This window comes from Schistocerca cancellata, unplaced genomic scaffold (assembly GCF_023864275.1).
Source record: "Schistocerca cancellata isolate TAMUIC-IGC-003103 unplaced genomic scaffold, iqSchCanc2.1 HiC_scaffold_1132, whole genome shotgun sequence".
Classification (NCBI taxonomy): Eukaryota; Metazoa; Arthropoda; class Insecta; order Orthoptera; family Acrididae; genus Schistocerca; species Schistocerca cancellata.
Window position 1 is genome coordinate 2,984,479 of NW_026047131.1, and position 25,454 is coordinate 3,009,932.

At 41.8% G+C, this 25,454-nt stretch overlaps 1 protein-coding gene across 1 annotated transcript in view; it reads left to right on the forward strand.

Annotated features, from left to right (window-relative positions):
* The window catches only part of LOC126159397 (peroxidase-like), a 356,870-nt gene that overhangs the window by 220,745 nt on the left and 110,671 nt on the right, over positions 1–25,454 (forward strand). Inside the window, exon 4 of the mRNA XM_049916512.1 lies at positions 16,403–16,448. The gene's annotated coding sequence lies outside the window, so the exon portion shown is untranslated. The remainder of the gene's footprint in view (positions 1–16,402; positions 16,449–25,454) is intronic.

The following is a 25,454-nucleotide window of genomic DNA, read 5'->3' on the forward strand; positions in this document are numbered from 1 at the left end:
CTACACTTGTGCTTTGTTGGTTTCGTAGGTTTTATAGTTGCTGGGGACTTAATTAATTAACTGTGTTAACGAAAATTTTCTTACATTCTTTGTTGTCATTCTAAGCAGTCAGATTGCGTACTAAAACTAGTCAGGGCCAGCCGTTTACGAGACTTGCGTAATCGGACATACAGCTACTAACAAATATTTGCATTCATATTTATTTTAATTGAGCCCCCATGCACGTGGCGACCGCTGCTTCGGATCGTCCCTTGGAATTCTTCTGATTGCAAAAATAGTAGACTAGTATTGTTGTAGTAATTTGTAGTTTAGTAATTGTAGTCTATTTTGCATGTGTAGATTTGGTGATTGTCATTCTTCTATTGTTCGTTAATCGTGTTTGAAGGAAGCATTTCGTGTGATTGATATTGTTGGTGATAAAGTGTCATTGTGTGTAATTTTCATATAGTGACGATTTTTGTATGTTTTGTAAATGATTACGCAATCTGACTGCTTAGAATGACAACAAAGAATGTAAGAAAATTTTCGTTAACACAGTTAATTAATTAAGTCCCCAGCAACTATAAAACCTACGAAACCAACAAAGCACAAGTGTAGCTGTTCTGTATGTGGTAGTATGACTCAACGCACATCTGGCACGGTTCTTCTTCAACAAGACAAGAATTTTTAAATAGCAATTATACTGACGTGATAAAAGAAAATTACAAATACCATAATTGTGCAAGAAAACCAAAATTACACTCTAATACAAGAACACAAGCCAGATGCTTTGTTGACTGAACCTGTAATGACACATTTTTCAGGACACACAAATAAATAAACAACATAATATTTATTACCTTCATATATATTGACGAAAAGCACTCTGACCATTACAATATCTCCATTGGAATAACATCTGCTATCTCTCCCATCAAACCACTGCATAAAACGTGGAACAACACTCTCCACTACCACATCTCACTCTGACTTCACGACAGTGTTCACCACAACTTCTCGGCAAGCACTGCCTGCCGCTACGTCTCAATAATCACTGCCAGTGGAGGCGGCGGAACAATACTCTCTGGCGCGATTTTTGGCGCTGTGGCTCAGTGTAGCCACCTTTCAAGGTTTATTTGGAAACGAAAAAAAGAGCACTACTGCTATGGATAATTGATGTTTCGACTTTTTGTGTTACTTGGTTATTAGTAAAAAATAAAAGTCACCTGTTATAACCGAGACCAAAAAGATACCGAAAAGTACCAGTTATTCAGAACTAAAATACCGGTTTCGGTTTCAACGGGACCGTTTTTTCTATCCGTAATTCAGTGAATTACGATGCGCATATCGGTCAACCATTCATCAGTAAACCTATCCATAACGCTGCGTGTGACTGTTAGCGTACAGCTACCTTGCCGGAAAAACAAACCCTAAACAGAACGGAACAATACTGAATACAAACTTCAGGCCGAAGAGTAAAGTGTGCATCACTACCATCAACACAAAGTACCGTGAGTGAGTGGAACAATTTTGTTTCGAAAACAAGGCACCTGTCCCAGATATTTTCATTGCAACACAGATACAACGGTTAATGCGGGCAGTAAATAAAACGGAACAAAATTACTCCACTAAAAGCCATCGAAGATCATTGGTTCCTTATACCAAAATACTCAGAAAATATAGCTGAAAAACTCCTAAATTTTGTCGATGGTATTCCGGTTCAAAATGCGGTAAACTAAGTTAAGAAGAACGTCACATACTTTATTCAGCGTCATTATTCCTCCTACGTTCCAGCCATTTCTGTATTACGTGGAGCCGCACATTTATCCCGAAGACGTCGGTGACAGGGGTTTAACAAGGTGCTGAAATCCGTTTAGGAGTCGTGCTAAATTGCACCTTTAAGAGTGAAGACGGTGAAACGGCCGCAGTTTACGTCGGTTGCGAGACTTCGCCAGCTTGCGAGACTGTCGTCACGTAATTGGCGCAGTCAAAAGCAAGAAGACAGCGAAACAGACAGCGATACGTGTCGCTTTACTGCGCCTGGTACGACAGAAGCAGAATTCCACAGAAGTACAGCAGTGATGTCAGACATGCTGTGCTATTGTCCTCTGCGTCATTTTCTGTTACTGACAGGGATTACTTTTGTTCCACACGGCACAGTAGTATCGTCACCACCATCTCTTCAGTTGTAATGTCTACCTTAACGCCATCTTAGGTACTATATTGACTTTGACGGCGTGAGTCATTTGTCGTCCTATGGTAGCGATGCAGTAACAAACGCCGGCACGCAGCACGTAAAGAGCTGAGATGAAGCATTGTCGCAGCTTTATGGTTTCATTCCTAGCTGCAAAATTGTTCTCACAAATTGCGCCGGAAACATCTACCAACAGCGACAGTTTATGCAACTGTTCCCTGAATCGCCGTAACGTACATAAACGAAAAAAAAAATATCATCCGCCAGCCAGTATAGTGTCATACCCAACTGAGTGAAGATATTAAAGTAATTCCATGGCCAAAATTCAAAGAAACTTGATTAAATTTAAGTGTTCTATTCTGTTTGGCATATAAGTTGTCAACCTAGGTGCGGTCTCACAGACCGCTAGGGTTTATTGTTCAAAAATGGCTCTGAGCACTATGGGACTTAACATCTGAAGTCATCAGTCCCCTAGAACTTAGAACTACTTAAACCTACTTAACCTAAGGACATCACACACATCCATGCCCGAGGCAGGATTCGAACCTGCGACCATAGCAGTCACGCGGTTCCTGACTGAAGCGCCTAGAACCGCTCGACCACCGTGGCCGGCGTTTATTGTTACTCTGTTGCTAATGCGTAGGCGTGAGATAGGAGATTACAGCGTTATCTAGTTGTTCTTTACCGAAGTTGCAGTAATTTTTTTGTCAGTAGCCACTTCAATGTGACCTGAACCTATACTATTACTGCTTCTTTCCTGCTAGCAGTCTATGAGACCGCAACTGGGACTTTTCGTTACGGAGTCAGTGGCCAAGTCATCATCTGCTTTTCATGTTACGGAGCCACACTTTGAGGATGCTGTTTTAAAATGGTTTGAGGGCAGTTTTGGAAGTGATGTCGCATTAGATAGTGACAACGAAACAAAAAGTGGACGTAGTTCAGAACAGGAGCAGTGCAGAAGTGAAGACGAATTTGTTATGAAATGTTTGAATGAAACGAGTGATCAACGTGATGAAGACAGAATTGAAGAGGCTGAATCTTTAGCTAAAGGTTCTGCAAAAATATGTTTAGTTGAAACAAATGTACCTGGTCGTCGAAGCCTCTTCCAGCAATGACCAATGGCATGTTTTGAGGCATGTTGCACATAAGTGGGGTGAATGCGTTTGTCCTTCACAGTTTCCACAAAAACGATACTCAGGTGATCAGCACCAATTTTTTAAAGAAGTTTGTAAACTCGTGGGTGACACCACAGATAAAAAGCGAGTCCACGGCTGTCAAATAGCCCGTGAACTTCGTGTATCCATTCACTGTGTTTTGGGTGTAGCACAACCAAGAGTGGAGGTCATTGTAGAACGATTGGAAAAACGCAAAAACTGCTCTACCTGCGGTCCAAGAGAGACGTATTATATTTATCACTATTGCAGGAAGCCAATCTAGCTTGATTTCTCTACAAAAAATTTCCAACCAGTGCAAAGAAAACCTCTGAGAAGAAAACTAAAAACCTGAAAATTGCTAGTGTAATTTTCATTTTTTGAATATTTCATGTTTTTATTATTACATGTATGATAAACAATAAAAATATAGCGAAAAGTAAAATTTAGATTGCAGGGTGGTTGAGTAGTCATAGCATTAACATTATCATGTGACGTTACGTTCATTTTGTGCAGTTATTTGTTTAAATGCGTTTTTTCGTAAAAATAAATTTTAAAATTTATTTGAATATGTTTTTGTGTCTTCATCTACATGGATACTCTGCAAATCACATGTAAGTGCCTGGCAGAGGGTTCATCAAACCACCTTCACAATTCTCTATTACTCCAATCTCGTATAGCGCGCGGAAAGAAAGAACACCTACCTATATCCTTCCGTACGAGCTCTGATTTCCCTTATTTTATCGCGGTGATCGTTTCTCCCTATGTAGGTCGGTGTCAAAAAAAATATTTTCGCATTTGGAGGAGAAAATTGGTGATTGGGATTTCGTCGTAACGAAAAACGCATTTCCTTTAATGATGTCCAGCCCAAATCGTGCATCATTTCAGTGACTCTCTCTCCCATATTTCGCGATACTACAAAACGTGCTGCCCTTCTTTGAACTTTTTCGATGTACTCAGTCAGTCCATTCTGGTAAGGATCCCACACCGTGCAGCAGTATTCTAAAAGAGGACGGACAAGTGTAGTGTAGGCAGTCTCCTTAGTAGACCGGCTATACTTTGTAAGTGCCATCCCAATAAAAGGCACTCTTTGGTCAGCCTTCCCCACAACATTTTCTATGTGATCCTTCCAATTTAAGTTGTTCGTAATTATAATTCCTAGCTGTTTAGTTGAATTTATGGCCTTTATATTTGACTGATTTATCGTGTAACCGAAGTTTAAAGGATTCCTGTTGCACTTATATGGATGACCTCACACTTTTCGTTATTTAGGTTCAACTGCCAATTTTCGCACTATTCAGATATCTTTTCTAAATCGTTTTGCAATTTGTTTTGATCTTCTGGTGATTTTATTAGTCGATAAACGAAAGCGTCATCTGCAAACAACCTAAGACGACTGCTCAGATTGTCTCTCAAATCGTGGGGAACGCCAGAAATCACTTCTGTTTTACTCGATGACTTTCCGTCAGTTACTACGGTTCAAATGGTTCAAATGGCTCTGAGCACTATGGGACTTAACATCTGTGGTTATCAGTCCCCTAGAACTTAGAACTACTTAAACCTAACTAACCTAACATCACACACATCCATGCCCGAGGCAGGATTCGAACCTGCGACCGTAGCGGTCACGCAGTTCCAGACTGAAGCGCCTAGAACCGCACGGCCACACCGGCCGGCTCAGTTACTACGAACTGTGACCTCTTTGACAGGATATAACAAATCGTGTCACATAACTGAGACGATATTCCATAAACACGCAATTTCACTATAAGCCGGTTGAGTGATACAGTGTCAAAAGCCTTCGGGAAACCCAGAAATATGGAATCGATCTGAAATTCCTTGTCAATAGCACTCAACACTTCATGTGAATAAAGACCAAGTTGTGTTTCACAAGAACGATGTTTTCTAAACCCATGTTGACTATGTGTGAAGAACACGATATATGTTCCAGAATCCTGCTGCATATCGATGTTAATGATATGAGCCTGTAATTAAGTGGATTAATCCTACTACCTTTCTTAAATATTGGTGTAACCTGTGCAACAGTCTTTGGGTACAGATCTTTCGTCTAGCGAACTGTTGTATATGATTGTCAAGTATGGAGTTAATGTATCAGCATACTCTGAAATGAACCTAATTGGTTTACAGTCTGGTCCAGAAGACTTGCTTTTATTATGTGATTTAAGTTGCTTCATAACTCCGAGGATATTAACTTCTACGTTACTCATGTTGGCAGCTGTTCTTCATTCGAATTCTGGAATATTTACTTCGTCTTCCTTTGTGATATTAATGCAACATTTCATATTAAAGGGAACTGTTTCACTGAAACTGCTTAATGTAATTTTTATGGCTATTTAAATATTGCGGTCTGCCAGACTGCACCTGGGACAGTGCGACAAAAAAAAAAAAAGACTGAAGGGTTAATTACTAAACACTAAAATCTGCTGACCAACGCCACCTGCTGACCTTACCAATATAAGTAAATAAGTATTGCAGTTCTCTCGCCGGGCTCTCTCATTTGATCAGTTTCAACGCAAGTCTTTCAAGTCGTAGAAGTTAGAGCAATATGTGTAACAGATGGCTCTAACTTAAGAAGCCACGTAACTGTACACATGGCACAATAACAGTATTGCCGTCTCTGCAGACATGTGTGGCTACAACTGGACAGAACTGCAGAACACTTCCGCATACAGGTGACCACAGTAGTACAACTTTACATTCCAAATAGCTCCGCAGCTGATTCCGGATAAACATAGGGATATTCGAGGCAATACTGACTCTACGACTTATCTTAGGTTTGTAGACTTACGAGAAAGTTTTGACTGGAATACTCTCACTGAAATCCTGAACGTAGCAGGGCTAAAATGCAGGGAGCGAAAGGCTGTTTACAATTGGTGCAGAAACAAGATGGCAGTTATAAGAGTCGACGGGCATGAAAGGGAAGCAAGGGAAGAAATGCATGATGAGATAAAAGAAATTATTCAGATAGTTAAGGGAAACGAAGATTTAAGTGTGATGGGCGACTGGAATTCGATAGTAGGCAAAGCAAGACAAGACAAGTAGGCGATTGGACTGAGGGGAAAGAAATAAAAGACCAAGCCGCCTGGTGGAATTTTGCACAGAGCATAATTTAATGGTAGCCAGCACCTAGTTTGAGACATAAAAGAAGGTTGCACATGTGAAAGAGACGTGGAGTCACTGGAAAGTTGCAGGCCGTTTATGTAAAGATAAGACATTTGTGAACCAGATATTAAATGGTAAGACATTTCCAGGGGCAGGTGCGGACTCTGACCACAATTTTTTGGTTATATAGACGAAAATGGAAGTAATCGTCAAATTAAGAAGATGGAGCCTGGATAGCTTGAAAGAACGAGATACTGTTGAGATTTCAGAGGGAGCATTAGGCAACGATTCACTAGAACCGGGGGAAGGAATTCAGGAAAAGACAAATGGACAAATTTAAGAGGTGATATAGTGAAGGGAGCAGAGGATAAAACAGGTAAAAAGACGAAGCCTAGTAGAATCCTTAGATATCACAGGAGGTACTGAATTTAATTGATGAAAGCAGAAAATATTAAAATGTAGCAAATGAAAGAGACAAAATTGTTAAGGCTTTCGTGGCCACTTGTTGACAAACTGCCTATTGGCTTCTGTCTCGGGTTCTTCGGCCGACGTTCATCTAATGATTTTTCTGACGTTTCGCCAGCACAAGTGGCTGGCATTGTCAAAGCTTCAGCCTCCATTGCCGGTGGTGAACTGGAGGCGAGCTCGCGGCCGCAGACTATATGTACCTGGCGCGCCAACGTCCGAGGGCTTCTCCGCGGTCATTTCCGGTGCGTTTCTCCTCTTGCTACCTGCGACGGTCGTTCGCTGCAGTACGGGAAGCCAGGATGCGTTTACCTTAACGCTTTCCTCTTTCTTGTTCAAACTGTTCGCGTGTTTTTGGATTCCTACAGCTTTTCTGAACAAGCGCGTGTATAGTGCTTCTCTACAGCCAGAATTTCCTTGTCGGCGAATTTTATTACGTGGTCGGTCTCATTCAGTGCGTGCTCTGCCACGGCCGATTTCTCCACCTGCCCCAACCTGCAATGGTGCTTATGCTCTTTGATCCTGGTGTTAATGGATCGTCCAGTCATTCCGACATAAACTTTTCCGCATGTGCAAGGTATACGGTATATTCCCGACATTGCAAGTGGGTCTCTTTTCTTCTTTGCCGATCTAAGACACTCTTTGATCTTTCTTATCGGTTTGAAAATCGTCTTTATGCAACAGCTCCGTCTTTACGGAATATACCGTATACCTTGCACATGCGGAAAAGCTTATGTCGGAATGACTGGACGATCCACTAACACCAGGATCAAAGAGCATAAGCGACATTGCAGGTTGGGGCAGGTGGAGAAATCGGCCGTGGCAGAGCACGCACTGAATGAAACCGACCACGTAGTAAAATTCGTCGACACGGAAGTTCTGGCTGTAGAGAAGCACTATCACACGCGCTTGTTCAGAGAAGCTGTAGAAATACAAAAACACGTGAACAGTTTGAACAAGAAAGAGGAAAGCCTTAAGGTAAACGGATCCTGGCTTCCCGTACTGCAGCGAACGACCGTCGCAGGTAGCAAGAGGAGAACCGCACCGGAAATGACCGCGGAGAAGCCCTCGGACGTTGGCGCGCCAGGTACATATAGTCAGCGGCCGCGAGCTCGGCTCCAGTTCACCACCGGCAATGGAGGGTGAAGCTTTGACAATGCCAGCCACTCGTGCATTAGATGAACATCGGCCGAAGAACCCGAGACAGAAGCCAATAGGCAGTTTGTCAAATGAAAGAGAGATTACAAACGTCTAAAAATAAGATGGACGATGCTCGTCCGACCAAGCAACATGTTTCCAGTGATCATCAGTCCAATGTCGGTGTTGACGGGAGCAGGCGAGGCGTAAAGGTTTGTGCCTTGCAGTCACCAAGGATACACGAGTGGGCCCTCGGCTCCGAAACCCCATATCGGCGATGTTTCGTTGAATGGTTCGCAACGCTGACACTTGTTGACGGTCAAACATTGAAATCTGCAGCAATTTGCGGAACGGTTGCACTTCTGTCACGTTGAACGATTCTCTTCAGTGGTCGTTGGTCCCATTCTTGCAGGATCTGTTTCCGGCCGCAGCGATAGTGGAGATTTGATGTTTTACCGGATTCCTGATACTCACGGTACAGTCGTGAAGTGGTCGTACGTGAAAATCCTGTCTTCATCGCTATCTCGGAGATGCCGTGTCCCATCGCTCGGACGCCGACTACAACACCACGTTCAAACTCACTTAAGTCTTGACCACCTGCCTCTGTATTAGCAGTAATCTATCTAATAACTGCGCCAGACACTTGTTGTCTTATACACGGTGTTACAAAAAGGTACGGCCAAAAATTCAGGAAACATTCCTCACATACAAAGAAAGAAAATATGTTATTTGAACATGTGTCCGGAAACGCTTACTTTCCATGTTAGAGCTCATTTTATTACTTCTCTTCAGATCACATTAATCATGGAATGGAAACACACAGCAACAGAACGTACCAGCGTGACTTCAAACACTTTGTTACAGCAAATGTTCAAAATGTCCTCCGTTAGCGAGGATACATGCATCCACCCTCCGTCGCATGGAATCCCTGATGCGCTGATGCAGCCCTGGAGAATGGCGTATTGTTATCACAGCCGGTCCACAATACGAGCACGAAGAGTCTCTACATTTGGTACCGGGGTCGCGTACACAAGAGCTTTCAAATGTCCCCATAAATGAAAGTCGAGAGGGTTGAGGTCAGGAGAGCGTGGAGGTCATGGAATTGGTCCGCCTCTACCAATCCATCGGTCACCGTATCTGTTGTTGAGAAGCGTACGAACACTTCGACTGAAATGTGCAGGAGCTCCATTGTGCAATTGTGCATGAGCCACATGTTGTGTCGTACTTGTGAAGGCCTAGCAGCACAGGTAGAGTATCCCGTATGAAATCATAACAACGTGCTCCATTGAGCGTAGGTGGAAGAACATGGGGTCCAATCGAGACATCGCCAACAACGCCTGCCCAAACGTTCACAGAAAATCTGTGTTGATGACGTGATTGCACAATTGCGTGCGGATTCTCGTCAGCCCACACATGTTGATTGTGAAAATTTACAATTTGATCACGTTGGAATGAAGCCTCACCCGTAAAGAGAACATTTGCACTGAAATGAGGATTGACACATTGTCAGATTAACCATTTGCAGAAGTGTACCCGTGGAGCCAATCAGTTGCTGATAGTGCCTGCACACGCTGTACAGCCGGCCGTTGTGGCCATGCGGTTCTAGGCGCTTCAGTCCGGAACCGCGCGACTGCTACGGTCGCAGGTTCGAATCCTGCTTCGGGCATGGATGTGTGTGATGTCCTTAGGTTAGTTAGGTTTAAGTAGTTCTAAGTTCTAGGGGACTGATGACCCCAGAGGTTAAGTCCCATAGTGCTCAGAGCCATTTGAACCATTTTGAACCACGCTGTACACGGTACGGAAACAACTGGTTCTCTCGTAGCACTCTCCATACAGTGACGTGGTCAACGTTACCTTGTACAGCAGCAACTTCTCTGACGCTGACATTAGGGTTATCGTCAACTGCACGAAGAATTGCGTCGTCCATTTCAGGTGTCCTCTTCGTTCTAGGTCTTCCCCAGTCGCGTGTCATAGGCTGGAATGTTCCGTGCTCCCTTAGACGCCGATCAATTGCTTCGAACGTCTTCCTGTCGGGACACCTTCGTTCTGGAAATCTGTCTCGATACAAACGTACCGCGCCACGGCTATTGCCCCGTGCTAATCCATACATCAAATGGGCATCTGCCAACTCCGCATTTGTAAACATTGCACTGACTGCAAAACCACGTTCGTGATGAACACTAACCTGTTGATGGTACGTACTGATGTGCTTGATGCTAGTACTGTAGAGAAATGAGTCGCATGTCAACACAAGCACCGAAGTCAACATTACCTTCCTTCAATTGGGCCAAAAGGCGGTGAATCGAGGAAGTACAGTACGTACTGACGAGAATAAAATGAGCTCTAACATGGAAATTAAGCGTTTCCGGACACATGTCGAAAATGGTTCAAATGGCTCTGAGCACTATGGGACTCAACTGCTGTGGTCATCAGTCCCCTAGAACTTAGAACTACTTAAACCTACCTAACCTAAGGACATCACACACATCCATGCCCGAGGCAGGATTCGAACCTGCGACCGTAGCAGCAGCGCGGCTCCGGACTGGAGCGCCTAGAACCGCACGGCCACCGCGGCCGGCACACATGTCCACATAACATCTTTTCTTCATTTGTGTGTGAGGAATGTTTGCTGAAAGTTTGGCCGTACCTTTTTGTAACACACTGTATATGCATTGCCGACCACAGCGGGGTATTCTGCCTGTTTACATACCTCTGTATTTGGATACGCATGCCTATACCAGTTTCTTTGGCGCTTCAGTGTATTTTTACCGACCGAGGTAGAGAACCGTAAAAAGAATGTCGCAGGGGGCGGCATTGGGCAAAGTGGCAGAATGTCTGACGTGAGTGAATTTCGGGCACGCCCTCTGCTTCCGGCCACCCCCGCTTTCCAGGGAAACAGTGGAGCCACGTGTGTGGCGATAACGACTGGACACAGCTCGGCGGAAGCGGAGGGACTCCAGAGCGGCACTAGGGGTCCTCTGACGGCGGCGTCGCTCCAGCTCTTTTCTCGGAACCGTCTCTGGAAGCTTCCGGCACGGTTTTAAATAAAGGCCGCGCGCAGATTCCTTTTATGCGTCCTCCAACAGCCACGCAAACGGACAGCATCCGCAGTTCGCGCTTCGGATCACGAAGAAGCTGTTGCGACCGTATGGATAGAGGTGGCCAGGGAACTGAGCCAGTGGGTGTGGTGACTGTTGCGATTGAGATCACAGCCTGTTTCCTGTCGCACCGTCCACTAAAGGTAACTACGGAAACATGTTGTTGTTGTTGTGGTCTTCAGTCCTGAGACTCGTTTGATGCAGCTCTCCATGCTACTCTATCCTGTGCAAGCCTCTTCATCTCCCAGTACCTACTGCAACCTACATCCTTCTGAATCTGCTTAGTGTATTCATCTCTTGGTCTCCCTCTACAATTTGTAACCTCCACGCTGCCCTCCAGTACTAAACTGGTGATCTCTTGATGCCTCAGAACATGTCCTACCAACCGATCCCTTCTTCTACTCAAGTTGTGCCACAAACTCCTCTTCTCCCCAATTCTATTCAATACCTCCTCATTAGTTATGTGATCTACCCATCTGATCTTCAGCTATCTTCTGTAGCACCACATTTCGAAAGCTTCTGTTCTCTTCTTGTCCAAACTACTTATCGTCCATGTTTCACTTCCATACATGGCTACACTTCATACAAATACTTTCAGAAACGACTTCCTGACACTTAAATCAATACTCGATGTTAACAAATTTCTCTTCTTCGGAAACGTTTTCCTTGCCATTGCCAGTCTACATTTTATATCCTCTCTACTTCGACCATCATCAGATATTTTCCTTCCCAAATAGCAAAACTCCTATACTACTTTAAGCCTCTCATTTCCTAATCTAATACCCTTTACATCACCCGACTTAATGCGACTACATTCTATTATTCTCGTTTTGCTTTTGTTGATGTTCATCTTATATCCTGCTTTCAAGACACTGTCAATTCCGTTCAACTACTCTTCCAAGTTCTTTGCTGTCTCTGACAGAATTACAATGTCATCGGCGAACCTCAAAGTTTTTATTTATTCTCCATGGATTTTAATACCTACTCCGAATTTTTCTTTTATTTCCTTTACTGCTTGCTCAATATACAGATTGAATAACATCGGGGAGAGGCTACAACCCTGTCTTACTCCCTTCCCAACCACTGCCTCCCTTTCATGTCCCTCGACTCTTATAACTGCCATCTGGTTTCTGTACAAATTGTAAATAGCCATTCGCTCGCTGTATTTTACCCCTGCCACCTTTAGAATTTGAAAGAGAGTATTCCGGTCAACATTGTCAAAAGCTTTCTCTGAGTCTACAAATGCTAGAAACGTAAGTTTGCCTTTCCTTGATCTGTCTTCTAAGATAAGTCGTAGGGTCAGTATTGCCTCACGCGTTCCAACATTTCTACGGAATCCAAACTGATCTTCCCCGAGGTCGGCTTCTACCAGTTTTTCCATCCGTCTGTAAAGAATTGGCGTTAGTATTTTGCAGCTGTGACTTATTAAACTGATAGTTCAGTAATTTTCACATCTGTCAACACCTGCTTTCTTTGGGATGGGATAAAAGGTCGATGTTCATTTATTCATATCTAGAAAATAGGAAGCAGGAGGTTATCTGGCTATAAACGGAAACAGATTGTTTTCTGTCAGGTAGACTGTAAAGTGGTGAAGGCAGGGTGGGGGAGGGTGGAGGGTGGAGGGGCGGTTCAATATTGCTCTGTTCTGAGTCCACTGCTTTTTTAACCCTTGGATGCAAGAGTGGCTGGACTGACAAAAATCCACGAGAGGGGTCTGTGAGACCATTAGCTTAAAACAAATACTAAATATTGGCATTGAAAGAAATATTATCAAATTTTGAACTGGTTGGGGACACAAAATGAAAAAGAAGGTATTAAATATGATAGTGTGAAATTTGTTTTATTATGATATGAAATACAATGTTATATATTACAATATAACTTTCCACAGTCGATTAACTGTCAGTTTTACTGATCCATGCCAGAATATTTGCTCATTAAAAATAACACTCTGCAGAAATAATTTCACTACGTTCTTTGCATATATCATTTGTGCATTTGCAGAATGTTTGACCACCTTCCTGTCTACTAGATTTGGGCATATGGAGCATCTGCGTTTTGGTGATCTTTCAGTTTCCTCAATTTTCGTCTGTTGCCGAGTAATTTCGCAACGTTCTCCATATGAGAAAAGTTCTGCTTTTATCATATCTGCCTTGCATGTAGTTCAGATGTTACTGCAGAAATAACCACAAATCATTTCTTGCTAATACATTCAATAGTTTGTCCGTAAGATGAAATACGATCCTCTTGACTATCCCTTTCAAGTGTATATAGTATCTTGTAGCCAAACTTTCTCTCACTTGTTACGTTCCTAATCTACAGTGGTGCTTTGTTACAGAGACTTAGCATTGTAACGCATTTGTTCTTTTTGGCCACACAACACATAACCATAAAATTGTCTTTCGGACGAAAATGGTGATTATAAAAGTTCCCTGGATGTGGAACTCTTCATTTCGAGTGGATTTTTCTTTTCGTTTGGTTACAGTATCTTTTACTGGGCCAGGTGGAATTTTCGTGACATTATACACCTGTATTCTGCTCACTGTTGGCATACACTGTATTGGGTTCCATAATGATCACTAAGGAAACCAGCAATTCTGTACTCTGTGTCGTCTTATTCTTCACAACTTGGGTGCTAGAAGGAGTGGGTTAATAATCCTGACAACCAGCAGCACTGAATCTTTCCTTGATCAAAGAAATCTTCATTAACAGTTGATTGATAGTTTTGGTTACTTCAGCTTTTTGATGTTCTTCTGTCTCTTACAGGTAGTATAGTACTTATGTCCTAAATAACGATTAAAAGTGTCATACATATCAATTCTGTTTATGATACGAAACTTATGTTCATCTGAATGGGAACAATGAGAAGCAGACTTACCTTCAATTCAGTACTTATACGTATCTTTTACAGTATTTCTGACCTCTGAACAAAGAGTGTAACTGAGCGAAACTAATAATTGTTACCCTAAAGCGGGGTGACTTTGAACGGCGAGGTGACTTTGAACAGCAATTTAGCGTCTTTTAAAAATAAATGCTGCTCTTTAGTGTGTAAATATGGAACTAAGGCCAGAGCGTTAAATATTATCAACAATCAAGAGTTTCCGATGACATGACAGTCGATATGAAATAACATTGTATACCAAAGCCAGAAAATAAAATAATTTTCTGGACATGTAAGTTCCTTCACAGCTGCAAAAATATTTGCCTATTATTAGAAGCATTTTTGAGTTTAGAGTTTGAAATGAGTTTTTTTAGGCAAGTTTAACACTTGAGTGAACATTTACAGAATGCATAAAATGTTAGATTTATTCTTTGGTGACGTAAAAAAATAAAATATGAAGGCTTGTCTTTCGAGGGGTGATTTGAAGAGAGCTTTCCCTATTCTTTGACACATCAACTCCATAGAAAACATGTTTTAGTGAAGTTTCCTTCAAATAAACGTGTAAAATAGTGTTGGACATGTTATTACTGATGATGGAATAACACTTCTGAGGAAATGGCATTCCAAGGTGGAATTTAGATGAAGTTTTTTTGTGTGACCTAATGTTCCCAATGTGTCAGATTTTGAGAAAGATGACATTTGTAGGATACTACCTGATTCTAAGGTAGATAGAAGGAGAAGGCTCCATTTTGAGTTTAAATTTGATGTCTATGGCATCTGCTAGAGCGTAAACTCTTTCGTGGCAATTTCCTTTCCTGTAGAGTGTTTACAGATGTATTTCTTTGAAATGTGATAACTTTTCTGTCATTTCTTTTATTAAAGTCATACAGACTGTTTTGGAAAGCTCTGTTTTTAAATAATTTTCTTATTTCATAACTAGCTCAGCACCCATTCTCATTATTAGCAAAGTTAAGCTGTAATCATAAGAACAGTTTCAAGTGATTAAAGAAAACTCATAAAAAACACTCAAATTTTTCTAAGTAAGTTACTTTGAAAACTATATTTACATACAAAATATCATGCTGTTTCATATGATAGGGGTGTCATTTAACAGTAATTGACATGACTCCCACAGAACAGGCAAATGTTTCCATGTTCAAAGTGACCCGGATCCATGGGCTGAAATTGAACACTGAAAAATGAAAAATAAAAATAGACATAGGGGATAAAAATGTACAATCTGCTTTATAGTATTCATTAACACCTCTTGCAACATCTCAAAACGTTTCATGTCAATATTTTCAGTAGTTTCTGTTTAATTTACAAAAATGAATTTAAAATGTTCAAAGTCATCCCGCTTTACGGTAGCAATACTCGAGCTACTTGAACACTTCTTTCAGGTAAAAGATAAATCAAGTATCGGAAAGACGCCTGGTTAGCCAAGGCGTCTTAAAGTCTCCTGTCATGCATTATGCGTGAAGGATTACAAGATTCATAAAATAAAGTGATTATTTTGCCTTGAAACAAACAATGTTCCTTCCGAAGAAAATCAACTGTATTTCCTAGGAGTATACAGGACAGCAACTAAAATAAACAAATTTATAGAGAATTTCTCGTGGAAATGAAATGTAGCCGGTTCTAGAAGACCACCGTTAAGCATCCAAGAGCTAAATATGAGAGTGATCTGACACAAAACATTGCAGGAAATTAAAAAAATTCGGTTCGAAAATGACAGAAGTGTCGTTGTCGAAGACACGGTACGTACTATTCTAAACGATTTAGCAAACAGTGTAATCGCGTAATTGACACAAAATGCAATGCGTACAGTTTCTGCCAAAGAACTCGTCTAGATTTTTTTTGGTCTCGCGTGAGTAGAGAGTATAAACTTAGTTTGCTGACTGTAATTTTATAGAGGCAGTTTACTCATGTATAGCTGAAAATCCATGTGTATCATCAGTCAACAACCTCGTAGGGCCATGTGTTCATACTATACGGGAAAAGATCACATGTGGTCTAGTATGTTTCCATTCTACCGGGTAGTCCTGTTTTCCACTGGACGTGTTTTCATATTCTCAGTTTCCCTGTAATTTCAAAAAAAAAAAATGGCTCTGAGCACTATGGGACTTAACATCTATGGTCATCAGTCCCCTAGAACTTAGAACTACTTAAACCCAACTAACCTAAGGACATCACACAACACCCAGCCATCACGAGGCAGAGAAAATCCCTGACCCCGCCGGGAATCGAACCCGGGAACCCGGGTGTGGGAAGCGAGAACGCTACCGCAAGACCACGAGATGCGGGCCCCTGTAATTTCTCAGAAAGAATTCTCTGTTGTATAGCATTAAAAGACGTATCTCTTCTTTTATTCCAGATTGCACCAGAGGTACAAGAGTTGGGCTGTGCGCCGTACTCAGTGGGTAAGTGCGTATAGCTGCACCTATCTGGCTGTTAGGTATTATACTGGTCTTGTCGCAACACAATGTGGTTACAACTAGATGATAACCGATTTCAGGTCATTAGCAACCATCCTCGTATATATTGAAACAAACAGAAAAATTGCCTTTCAGTTAATGCGAAACGCTTGTAACAACAGCTAACTATGCTTTAACCAGCGTTTTAATCCGTCATTCCGCACTTATTTTAAAACACTATTTTTTAAAAAATTGTTCAAGGCTGCCAGAAACAATGTTGAAAAAATTAATACATTCTTAACATTGAAAAAATCTTTTTTACGTTAGTAGAAAATTGTGTGAAACGTATCATATTCACTGTTACATGACACTTTGCACTTACGCAGAACCGCGTGAAAATCATACCATTAATACACGTTTATTAAGTATAAAAACATTATTTTAAATACCAGATGAACAGTATGTATGACAGAATTAATGGTGAAACTTCCTGGCAGATTAAAACTGTGTGCCCGACCGAAACTCGAACTCAGGACCTTTGCCTTTCGCGGGCAAGTGCTCTACCATCTGAGCTACCGAAGCATGACTCACGCCCGGTACTCACAGCTTTACTTTTGCCAGTACCTCGTCTCCTACCTTCCAAACTTTACAGAAGCTCTCCTGCGAACCTTGTAGAACTAGTACTCCTGAAAGAAAGGAGAGCTTCTGTAAAGTTTGGAAGGTAGGAGACGAGGTACTGGCAGAAGCAAAGCTGTGAGTACCGGGCGTGATTCGTGCTTCGGTGGCTCAGATGGTAGAGCACTTGCCCGCGAGAGGCAAAGGTCCCGAGTTCGAGTCTCGGTCGGGCACACAGTTTTAATCTGCCAGGAAGTTTCATATCAACGCACACTCCGCTGCAGAGTGAAAATCTCATTCTGGAAACATCCCCCAGGCTGTGGCTAAGCCATGTCTCCGCAATATCCTTTCTTTCAGGAGTGCTAGTTCTGCAAGGTTCGCAGGAGAGCTTCTGTAAAGTTTGGAAGGTAGGAGACGAGGTACTGGCAGAAGTAAAGCTGTGAGTACCGGGCGCGAGTCGTGCTTCGGTAGCTCAGATGGTAGAGCACTTGCCCGCGAAAGGCAAAGGTCCCGAGTTCGAGTCTCGGTCGGGCACACAGTTTTAATCTGCCAGGAAGTTTCATATCAGCGCACACTCCGCTGCAGAGTGAAAATCTCATTCTGGAAACATCTCCCAGGCTGTGGCTAAGCCATATCTCCGCAATATCCTTTCTTTCAGGAGTGCTAGTTCTGCAAGGTTCGCAGGAGAGCTTCTGTAAAGTTTGGAAGGTAGGAGACGAGGTACTGGCAGAAGTAAAGCTGTGAGTACCGGGCGCGAGTCGTGCTTCGGTAGCTGAGATGGTAGAGCACTTGCCCGCGAAAGGCAAAGGTCCCGAGTTCGAGTCTCGGTCGGGCACACAGTTTTAATCTGCCAGGAAGTTTCATATCAGCGCACACTCCGCTGCAGAGTGAAAATCTCATTCTAGGATTAATGGTACTATCGAAAATGGACGGATGGCACGTGTCTTTAGATACTATAGAATGCAAAAACAGCAGTTTTTGTCTTTTTTTTTCGTTGTGGATGACGAACTGCAGCTGTAATTTAAATTGGCGATTTATATGGCAGTAAATATACAACCAGTCGCTTTTTTTAAACATTTTTTCAACCATGAGCATGTTTTCCAGCCAATGAAGGCTCACCATCAGATGAAGTAGATAGTGTCGGAAGTTCCATGCGGCTTTTCGCGGATGATGCTGTAGTATACAGAGAAGTTGCAGCATTAGAAAATTGCAGCGAAATGCAGGAAGATCTGCAGCGGATAGGCATTTGGTGCAGGGAGTGGCAACTGACCCTTAACATAGACAAATGTAATGCATTGCGAATACATAGAAAGAAGGATCCTTTATTGTATGATTATATGATAGCGGAACAAACACTGGTAGCAGTTACTTCTGTAAAATATCTGGGAGTATGCGTACAGAACGGTTTGAAGTGGAATGATCATATAAAATTAATTGTTGGTAAGGCGGGTGCCAGGTTGAGATTCATTGGGAGAGTCCTTAGAAAATGTAGTCCATCAACAAAGGAGGTGGCTTACAAAACACTCGTTCGACCTATACTTGAGTATTGCTCATCAGTGTGGGATCCGTACCAGGTCGGATTGACAGAGGAGATAGAGAAGATCCAAAGAAGAGCGGCGCGTTTCGTCACAGGGTTATTTGGTAAGCGTGATAGCATTACGGAGACGTTTAGCAAACTCGAGTGGCAGATTCTGCAAGAGAGGCGCTCTGCATCGCGGTGTAGCTTGCTCGCCAGGTTTCGAGAGAGTGCGTTTCTGGATGAGGTATCGAATGTATTGCTTCCGCCTACTTATACCTCCCGAGGAGATCACGAATGTAAAATTAGATAGATACGAGCGCGCACGGAGGCTTTCCGGCTGTCGTTCTTCCCGCGAACCATACGCGACTGAAACAGCAAAGGGAGGTAATGACAGGCACGTAAAGTGCCCTCCGCCACACACCGTTGGGTGGCTTGCGGAGTATAAATGTAGATGTAGATGAAGGTGTTACAAGAACGTAATGTTATGGACCAAGTGTAGTCATATGCAGTGCTGATGCGGCTGGCGGAAATGAGGGAAATTTAGCAATCGGTGACGAAACTTTACGAACCCGAAAGTCTTTCATGCTTTAGGTACTTACAGTGCACTGCCTTCTGGTATCCATATCAGATAGCTTCTTATAGCGTACATTATTAAGCTTCGTACACAAATACACACAGTATTTATCTGCACTTGGTTTTACACTGACTCACAGAAAGTAAACTCTGGATGTTTTTACAAGGAATATGGACATGATAGATATCCATCATATACAGTGGCTCGAAAACATGTTCATGGTTGAATAAAGAGTTAAAAAAGCGACTGCTTGCATATTTATTACTAGATAAATCGCCAGTTTTTGTCTTTATTTAAACATAAGTTATGGCCGTTGCAGTTGGGGCGTTTGCACACTATTCACTCCTCGTTCTACATTGGCTAGAGATCAAAGGAATCTAATCTCATATTCTTTGGAAGTAACGATGATCCGCGATGTTTACGCCCGTTGATCTCTATTTGGTTTGTGCTACATGGTCTACCGCGCCATTTTGCTACAGGACCAATCTGGTAAAGATCGTGAGCCAATTTAGTTCTAAACTTCTGGTTCATTGGCATGTCTGTTGTTGTTCTTTCAGTGAGTAGCCTTCTGTAGAGAATCGATGAAATTCATTACAATCATATAAATCACATGGAGAATCAAACATAAATGACATCGCTTGGACTTAATCTTTTCATGACATCTGGCAGGGTTGCTACATAATAAATCTACATTTCCCATATGTGAGTTGTAAATAGAAACTACAGCAGTACATTCTGTCATTCTGCATTCTCTCTTCTTTCTGTCAAACATTTTCATTGCAGATTTTGGCAGCTCGCCGACAGAAGTACACAGAAAACAGACGATATATTGTCTATACAAAATCGAGGAAATTTCCGCTTTGCCAACGTTATTAATGTGCTCCTCAGAATACAAGCACTTTCGTATTCTGCTCCTTTGGATCGTTCCCACAAAATGAATAGCTAGCTTGAATAGGCATACAACCAGATCTAGAAAGGTATAATTTCTGTCAAAATAGATCCTGGATTTCTGGTCGTATGGAATTTCCGTTAATCACAACGTTTCCAAATGCTCCCATATCTGGTTCATTACGAAATGAAGCACTGTGAGTTTTCCTTTTTTTTTAAAATGATTCGATTTTTATGTAGCTTTGAATGAGTTTAGAATTTGTAGTATATCAGCAACAAGTTATATTGTTACTTTTATTCTTTTGTATGGTTTTATAGACAAGATTAGCATGTATTCTTGGTTTTCAAATGGTCTATTCAAATGTCCTTTGAAATTTCAATAGACACACCTTGTGTCGAGTGGTAATATGTTAGTAAAGAGCTGAGACAGATTTTTCGTTGTGTGCTCTTGAATCTCTTGAAAGTCGCCGTGTTTATTTGCAGGTTCGTTTCGCAATCTCCCCAGCGTCCTTCCAACACCACGTCGACGTTGTGTATCTGAAACTGAATGACTAGAAAGAGTATTATTTACGTTCGAGTCTCACGTACTTATTTATCAGAGATGAGCACTCGTTTATTTGTTCGCGAAACACAACTTCTGCTCTTACTGTCGAGTTGTAACACGTAATATTCACGAATTCCCCTCGTCTTTAATAGAGCAAGAACAAAAGCATAGTTATTTACTTTACATTCAACAACAGAGACAATAATAATCAGAGATAATGCAATGGTAACATTTACTTTTCTTATGGAAGGAGAAACGTCTTTGGTTCCTACACACAGCACAGTACATGATAGTTATTTCCGTAATAATATGCGATTTTTCAAAGTCCCTTATCATCATAGTCCGAAAAATTATTTGGATTATATGTAACCCCTCTAGTAACATCAGGCCTCGTTACCACTATCTGCAGATTTCTGAACATTTACAGATAGAGTAGTATCTTCATCCGAATCGCCAAAATCAAAGCCATTTCCACCGTCTGACAGTCATTCTAGAGCCATGAATAAAACTCTACTTGAGTCATCACTTTACATCATCTGTTTTCAAAATACGACAATGCAACACTCGAACCAGCATAAGAAACCAGAAAGAGGCATAATAAAGGAAACCCTAATTTGTTATTTTTTGAGTGTGGGTAGCACAGCACATATGCAAACAAAATTGATTCATGTAGTACTTCCGTATTTATTAGCAGAAATAAAAGCTGAACTGAACAGTATACTGTGGGAAGGCTATAGAAGCATTATACATATTTTACGTTCAAGTGTTCTTGCTCATGAGTACCAACAATCTCCATCAAAAGAGGGCAGAAAGTGCCAGAACGGAGCAGCACACATTGTCACGTCATGATCTCAGTAACTCGCTCTAGCTTTAGATCCTTTTCAATCATTTCATAAAGCAACACTGCTCATCTGTAAAATCCAGTTTTCAGTGTTAAGCGTCAAGGAGAACGATGAAAACAGAACTTAAACTTTACTTTTCACATCTACTAAGCATCGCAGTGATGTGTTAACACTGACAACCTACGTTTAGTACCCATGTTGTGATTTACACTGTACTTGCGCACAAGGGTGCCCAAACCCGGGTCAAGGGGGGCTCCGCCTGCCCCCCCCCCCCCCCCTTAGCTCTTAAGGAAAAGAAAATAATACAGTGTAGCCAGATGACTTTTGACTTTTTTTCAAGAAAATGATTAGAAGCCGGTATTACGCAGGTTTTTAACAGCGTCGCAACTGCAACTTTTATATGGCTACTTATAAGCCGCCGTCCGCCTTCAAACATTTTAAAATACACCTTACATCCCGGAAGGTTTACCAGAAGATATCTTTATTTATAGTTTTTAATGTATTAAGGGGCTCCGGAACGCCCTATACTTGCAATGTTAAAATAACGCTTATAAATTACATCTTTCCTCACAAAGTATTTGAGGTAGGAAGTTGAACTTTTTACAGATTATTTATTGGAATATGGGCTACAACTTAACACAGGGATTTTACAAAATTTTAGTTCAGTTATTAAAGATGATTTTTTTTTCAATTGTAATGAAAATTCACAACATTTTTTTGCAATTTTTTATTTATATATTCAAAAATGTACAGTTTTTTGGAAAAAGTCTGTGTTAAATTATGCAGAAGGTACTGTGTAACATTTACTGAAAGTTTGAAACAAATATGTTTGGAAGATCCTTAGAAAACATGTAATTAGTATGAGAAAATAAAAGTTTTGGGAATCGAGCGACAAAGATTGGATTAACGTTTTAGTGCATTCCAGGTCCATAGGATGGATTATCTTCATCCTCTGCAAACTCCTCCTCCAGCTTCCTCTTGTTCCTCCTCCTGTTTACTCTTGCTTGTATTTCTAGACTCTTTAAAGCCCTGTCTGCAGCCCGAAGGCCTTGTCTAAAGCAAGCATCGCTCGTACCATGTTAGAACCTATCTTCATTCCCATATTTCTAAATACCTTGCACCTTAAAATGTTGCCATCATTGAAAGTCGCAACAGCAACTTTACTTTCACTCATTATTATACTTCAACAAAACAGAGACTCAAGAAACAGAATTAATTACGAATATTTTCGAGATAACGACAGAGTAAATAAACATGAAACAATCGACAATCACACCAGCGATATATATTGAACCATCACAGGTTAGCCACAACACATACTGTATCTCACATCACTAAAATGTACCTGATGAACACGGACGTTAATAATAACACTATTTGACAGCAGTTTAACAGCGCCACAGTGGGTCACGCCCATGTAGAACACATTTCAAAAAAAATTTAAAAATGGTTGTAGTCTTCGGAATTGAATAAATTATATATCTATTAAAAGGTAATAGTATGCAGATTCAGAAAACGCAAAAAAGTAAAAATTGAACTTTTCATGATTTTGAGCCTTTCCGGAGCCCCTTAATACTTTCATGAAAAGTGTATATTTTTTTAATATTGTTAGGCGGCTTTCGACGTTAAATGAATGGTAATTTTTCGGTTTGTTTCCATACACCCGAAGATGGCTGCTAGTGAACCGAAATCTGTCATCATCTAGTTGTAATCACATTTTATTGCTATCAATACTATTAAAAGCTACAAGCATTGATCGCAGCTCGTGGTTTAGCGATTAGTTGCGCTGGCTCCAGGTCGCGCGTTCCAGGGTTCCATTCCTGCTGGGTTCTAAGATTTTTCTTGGCTGTATTAATGAAAATGCGCACAGTATGTAAATACAAACAAATACAAATGCAAAAACCAATACAAATACAAAGCTGAGCTACATTACTCTAGTCCTAGTGTTATTATTGTCACTGTTCTTTTTTTGCAGTTTTTGCATGGTATCTTTCCAGTGTTCATCGCACAGTTAACATACGCAGTCTTTATTCGGCTTGTGGAATCTCTTGTTTTAGCAGAACTTGTGGTGGAACCCATGTGTTGCATATCGTGTTACCCCGTGTCGTAGTTCGCAATTTGCCTTTTTCCACTCTTCTGTTATGACGGCTCCGGCTGGAAGTCGTTTCAGATAAGAGTTGCGTTTTTCTGCGAGTATCTGGCGTGTGCTTTCCTTGGCCGTGGTGTTGGGCAGGAGCATCTTCATTCTGAGGTCTTCTATGAAGAAGCTTTTCGTATTTAAGATGTAAACCAGTGTCTACATCTACATACATACTCCGCAATCCACCACAAGGTGCGTGGCGGACTGGTACCACAACTAGCATCTTCTCTCCCTGTTCCACCCCCAAAAAGAACGAGGGAAAAATGACTGCTTATATGCCTCTGTACGAGCCCTAATCTCTCTCATCTTATCTTTGTGGTCATTCCGCGAAATGTAAGTTGGCGGCAGTAAAATTGTACTGCAGTCAGCCTCAAATGCTGGTTCTCTAAATTTCCTCAGTAGCGATTCACGAAAAGAACGCCTCCTTTCCTCCAGAGACTCCCACCCGAGTTCCTGAAGCATTTCCGTAACACTCGCGTGATCATCAAATCTACCAGCAACAAATCTAGCAGTCCGCCTCTGAATTGCTTCAACGTCCTCCCTCAGTCCGAATTGATAGGGATCCCAAACGCTCGAGCAGTACTCGAGAATAGGTAGTATTAGTGTTTTATAAGCGGTCTCCTTTACAGATGAACCACATCTTCCCAAAATTCTACCAATGAACCGAAGACGACTATCCGCCTTCCCCACAACTGCCATTACATGCTTGTCCCACTTCATATCGCTCTGCGATGTTACGCACAAATATTTAATCGACGTGACTGTGTCAAGCGCTACACTACTAATGGTGTATTCAAACATTACAGGATTCTTTTTCCTATTCATCTGCATTAATTCACATTTATCTATATTTATTGTTAGCTGCCATTCATTACACCAGTCACAAATCCTGTCCAAATCATCTTGTATCCTCCTACAGTCACTCAACGACGACACCTTCCCGTACACCACAGCATGATCAGCAAACAGCCGCACATTGCTATCCACCCTGTTCAAAACATCATTTATGTAGATAGAAAACAACAACGGATCTAGCACACTGCCCTGGGGCACTCCAGATGATACCCTCACCTCCGATGACCACTCACCATCGAGGAGAACGTACTGGGTTCTATTACTTAAGAAGTCTTCGAGCCACTCATATTTGGGAACCAATCCCATATGCTCGTACCTTAGTTAGGAGTCTGCAGTGGGGCACCGAGTCAAACGCTTTCCGGAAGTCAAGGAATATGGCATCCGTCTGATACCCCTGATCCATGGTTCGCAAGATTTCATGTGAAGTTCAGTGTAGAAGGCGCGTTGACAGGTCAACGCCCAGGATTCGTTTCATATAGCGAGATTTGACTTTCTCTAGTGTTACTAAGTAATTTACTTCCAGTTTGTCCCACATTATGTGGATCCTGTAAGCTGCTACTGATGCTATGGCCGTTTTAAGTAGTGCCTTCGTCGTTCTTATTGAGAGTTTTTCAGATGTTATAAATTGCCTTTATTGCTGCTGTTGCTCTTTCTTTCACATATGTGTTGAATAGCATCGGCGCTTTTTGCAGAGTGACTGATGTATTTGTACTTTTCTACTACTTCTAGTGGTTTGTCAGTTTAGCACCTTTTGTAGCTCTTCTTTGTCTTCTGAAACTGTTACCATGCCATCCGCATATAGCAGGGTTGCCATTCGTCCCAATATATCGGGACCGTCGCCGTAATGGACCTTCTTGTCCCGACATTGGCAACAGCCCTGCCGCATTGGATACACCGGTGCCCATGAGATCACCGAAGTTAAGCGCTGTCGGACGTGGCCGGCGCTTGGATGGGTGACCATCCAGGCCGCCATGCGCTGTTGCCATTTTTCGAGGTGCGCTCAGCCTCGTGATGCCAATTGAGGAGCTGCTCGAC